Genomic DNA, 5,023 nt, shown 5'->3' on the forward strand with positions numbered 1-5,023 from the left:
ATTCTTGTCTTTGTTCTGTATCCCTTTTGCTTTATAAACAGTTTTTTGAAGGAAAAAAAAAATGAATGCATGATACAGTGCTCCAGAATTGAGACAACCTTTTTTCATTGAGGTCTTCATACTTCAAATTCACAATCACTTTTATGTGCCTGTTCTACTACAATCATGAGTAGTAATGGTCCACAGTTAGTCCTAAACAATTATTTGCATAAATCTGCCTGCTAATAAAGCCTAAAATTATTGCATATGTAAAAGCAGTACCTGATATTATGAAATAATGCATTAAATGTGGAACAGCTCAAACTTAATAACAAAATACATTAAAAATGTATTTAGACTTATTTATATCTGGTGTCAAATCTTGTTTTAATTTAGCAATCTCAACTTGTGGTCATGAGGAACACCTTCAGTGTTACGTTTCATATTTCTGCTTACAGTATCTCAAAAATATTAGTAATTGTGTAGGTATATGGAAAACACGTAACATTAAAAAAAAATCTAATGGATGATGTACTGTACTGTAATGAAATATTATTAGTAAATCAATTGATTGCTGCATGAATTTCTACTTCCAGTCCTTGGGCTAAGGACTCCATCTTCCTGTGTTGGTTGAGTGGTGGGGTTTAGCTGGAGATCTTAGGCTTTAAATGAACGTGAATGTTACATACATCTTCCAATGTGTATATAATTCTAAGGAAGAGAAAAATCTTGAGTGCAAGGAAGGAGCACATTAGATAACTCAGTAATGTTAGATAAATGAGTAGTACAGTCTTTGTGTATGTAGTCTGTGCTGCTTTTCCACCTGGAAAATAATATAGTAAAATTGAAGTGTATCTGTGGATGTAAAAAAAAAAAAAAGTCAATGGAAACAGTCAGAGTTTAGGACTGATTACTTTTAAGAAGAGGGGAAAAATAATAAAATGACAAATGACATGGTAAAATAAAGTAGGAGCTTCATTTCTTCTGCTCTTACAATGTGCAAAATATTGGAAGTCTATTAGATGAAAAGCAGGATTTTCCAGCATGATAAAAGTGTAGACATTTCCATACAATATGCATCTGGAGTGGAGAACCATTACCACAGGAAATTAAGGCTGAAGCCTCTGTTGAAGAAATCAGAACAGGTACGTAGCCATCAAAAGAATGATGATAACATTTTAGAAAAGGATATTAATCCTATTCTAGCAGAACACTAGACATCAGTGGTATCTAATAAGATTTCCACACTATTCCTGTTGCAAATTTATCCTACTTGCTTATGCAGTCTGATCCCTCCAGAATCTGAAGTTCCATGTTGTGATGCATGACAGAAAGTATTCTGTAATAGGTTATTTGGGAATTACTGCTCATGTAAATGCCTCTCATTGTTGCTAATTTGTAGTACAACCAGTTACGTTTCATGGAGTTTGTAATTCAAACCAGCATTCTACTGACTACTGCTCTTCAACCTGAATGCTATGAAGATGAGGCTGTTCTGCAGTAGCGGGACTCTTCTGTTCAGATTACAGATCAACTGGTGTTCTTTAAGACTTGCATCAAGACTGTGTATAAATGAACTTGAGGATTTTTCTGAATATCCAAAGATATCTGTTGTATTTATTTCACTTGGTCCTTGTTGTGTTTATGAACTTGTCAGAAGGATGATAGCCTGCTTTCTGTATACTCTGCAATGAAAATCATAAGGTAGAGCATGCACAGGTTTTGCTGCTAATGCTGTTCTAGTTTCTAGAAGTTGTGAAACATTTGCTGCTAAAGGAAAATAAATGAGAATGCACCTCTTGCTATTTGAGTGTTGTAGTCTTGACTGTGTCCAAGAAATCATTTTCATCTTTCTCCCAAGCTTATGTCTGATGTTAATTTTGTTCAATTTTTGTATATTTTATGTAAGATGAACTATTACATGAGGGCTATGTGCAAATCACTTGCAGAGGAAATCTATATTTTTAATCCAGTCTTTTGCTATTTGTGAACTGCTGTTTTACTGCTGTCCGATGCCTTTTATGTTGCCTGTAGTTTACCTAAATAGAAAAAGTTCCTACACTTTTTAAATAAAATTTCTCTGGAATACTTAGTAGAAAGGAACAATCTAGGATTTGAATTTTTTGCATCCAAACAGCGTTTAAAAAAAAAAAAATACAACATCATATCCTTGTTGAGTCAGTGGACCTGCTAACGAAGAGTTGTTTCTAGCTAATAATGAAGGTTTCCTGGGATACCAAAGAAATACAAATACTAATTAAAAATGATTATAATAACATATATTTGCTTTCTGCAATCTTCCTGTGAGTAATCTTGTGTCATCTTCCTTCCCTTTGAAGTATTTCTTTCTAGTAGCACATAAACCAAAATGTTTGCTGCAAAAAAGAAAAAAAAGCATAATTATCAAGCTACACAGTTTATCAGTGAGCAGAGCTGATATACTGTGCAGTGCTGTCACAATTATTTGTGGTAGCTGGAGGTTCCCATAAGTTCTATTGTAAATAGACACATCACAGTCTTTTCCCTCCTGAAGATGGATTGCCAAGAAAAACAACTTAGAGCTGTATAGTTTTCCATCTGTCAGTCAATTTTGATGCAAAAAAAACCTCACAGAGTGGCGTCAGATGCGTGGAGTGGTGATATATCAGCAGTAACATGGTAATAACAACATAATAGACAAGTTTTATTTGCAAAATTTTTCTGCCTGTGCAAGGCCAGGAAAAACTACCTACCAGAAGCCAGTGTAGATAAGCATAGCTTAAAAATCTGATAGAGTGGAATTATAGATGAAACTTGATGCCCAGTATCTACTGTGTCATCGCTTGTTCTCTGGTAAACTCTCCTGCTGTAAGTGGAATGTAAAATATTTACATAAAATAAGGCCTAGAAGACCTTAAACTGTATCTATACAGAAACAGCTTAAGATGGCAGAGTGAAGTACTCTGTATACTGGTATAGAAACTACCTGCACAAACTGGAGATTATTATACTGGAATGAAATCAAAGAGCTGAAGTCTAGGCATTGATGGATTAACTGATGTCTACTTTTCTAGCCTGTGCTTATGTATTTTTTTGAGATATGAAACAAAGCCTTACTGAAACCCAGAAAAATACATAAAAATTAAAAAATCCTTGGAAAGAGCTAAACCTCACGTTAGAAAAAGTCCAAATGCAAATTCTTTGTCTCAGTGTTGTCCAGCTGCTCCCAGAACTCTGGCACATGTGGCTCTGCCTGCAGCCCATTCCATGCTCACCGCCCTGTGGTGCAGACCCTTTCCCTCGACCCCCAGCCTGCCCCTCCCCTGACACAGCTCCATGCCGTTCCCTCGGGCCCTGTTGCCCTGTCACGCAGAGCAGAGCTCAGCGCTTCCCCTCCGCTCCCTGTGAGGAGCTGCAGCCGCCATCAGGCCTCCCCTCAACTCCTCCGCTCTGGGCTGAGCACACCCAGGAACTTCAGCTGCTCCTCATGCATCTTTTTCTCCACATCTTTCCCCATCTTTGGAGCTCACCGTTTTGGATAATCTCTCATAGATTTGTCCTTCTTACACTGTGGTGACCAAACCTGCTCACAGTTATCAAGGTAAGGTAGAGTGGGATGCTCCTCCGAATTTTGTGTTGTCTGCAAACTTACAGAATGTGACACTTAGTGTAACTTCCAAGCTATTTATGAAAACGTTTGTATGGGAACTGCTGAATCACGGCCTGAGCCTCTGATTGACAACCTGAGGCAAGCAATGCGTCAGCCATGGGAATACAGGTGAAGACAATTCAGCTGTGCTACCGGAAGGGGTGGAGTCTGGCTGCACCTCTCCTACATACCATTTAAGTGCTGACCGCCATTGAGGAAGGATCTCTTCCTGAGATTGGACCTTGTGGAGCATATTGTGAGCCTGCAACATTGGTAAGTATTTCCATTTATTATCTTCCTGTTGCAATTTATCTTACTTAGCCTAACTTTCCTGTATATTTCTTAATTATGACATCTGCATATTCATTGATTATACAACGTTAAAGAGAACTGTCCCTAAAAAGGAGATGTGCAGAACCTCGCCAGTGACTGGCTACCATCTGATGTAATCTCACTTACTCTAACACTTCGAGCCTGACCTGTCAGCCGATTGTTCTCCTGTTGCATTATAGTTTAATCTAGCTAAATGTGGGGCAGTTTCATTAGAAGGATACAGTGAGAAATAGTTATACGTAATATGTTTTGAAGATGACTTTTTGAAAAGAAATCTATTGACAAAGAAGCTGTTTTTCAATGTTTGCTGACAATTAAAGAGCAAGTAAACAAAGTTAAGCTCTTCCTTTGGGAATGGGAAAAGGTTGGCTTCAGTGTTGCTTAAAAATTTGCATTTAATTGAGATCATATATAGCATCTATTTTCCCGAAGTAAGGAGTCTGTGATGTGGAAAAAAATCTAGTGATCTCATCCTTCTAATAATAAAGTATAAATACTAAATTATGCATTGTTTCCCTCTGATTATGAATTGTAAATACTATGTTTCTATGTTGTGTGTTTGTTATGTTGCACTGCTTTCTCCTGAGTATTTTGCACATATACTATAAAGTCAACTATTAATTGTTTTTATTGTGATTAGAATGATCATAATGAAGCTAAATATAATGAAGAATGTAGTAAGTAGTGAAAAAGTCAGTATAGATTCAAGTTCCTATAGAGGTTGACACACCTGTGCTATACGAAAATTATTTCCTTTTGGTGGCTGGCTGTCACTTTCAATACATACTGCAAATTAAGAAAGCATATGAATCAGGATGAGAATGATTAGGCTGTTATAACGTAAGCTGAACACACTGTATTTGTTCTGTACCAATGTTTTGCAGTCTATGATTTCTCCATCTCCCATCTTACCTCATAAATGTACAAGTGATAATGTCTGAAATCTCTTCAGGATCAAAGGATCTGTGTTGCTGCATCCAATATTTATTAATATTATGTGTTATCTCAGTCTTATTTTCCTGTTCTGCTAAAAACAATTGGTTTTTCTACATAGTATAACATGGGCAGAGCCTGGAACTTAAA

The 5,023-nt window shown here is 36.8% G+C and overlaps 1 long non-coding RNA gene across 1 annotated transcript; it reads right to left on the reverse strand.

The window, feature by feature from the left end:
* Positions 1-2,243: 2,243 nt before the first annotated feature.
* On the reverse strand, positions 2,244-5,017 carry LOC116217497. Its single transcript, XR_004162118.1, has 3 exons — positions 3,489-5,017; positions 2,712-2,824; positions 2,244-2,354 (listed from the first exon to the last, which is right to left on the reverse strand). It is a non-coding gene; the product is annotated as an uncharacterized LOC116217497 (long non-coding RNA).
* Positions 5,018-5,023: the final 6 nt, after the last annotated feature.

The sequence above is a fragment of the Meleagris gallopavo genome, chromosome 1 (genome assembly GCF_000146605.3).
Source record: "Meleagris gallopavo isolate NT-WF06-2002-E0010 breed Aviagen turkey brand Nicholas breeding stock chromosome 1, Turkey_5.1, whole genome shotgun sequence".
Taxonomy (NCBI): domain Eukaryota; kingdom Metazoa; phylum Chordata; class Aves; order Galliformes; family Phasianidae; genus Meleagris; species Meleagris gallopavo.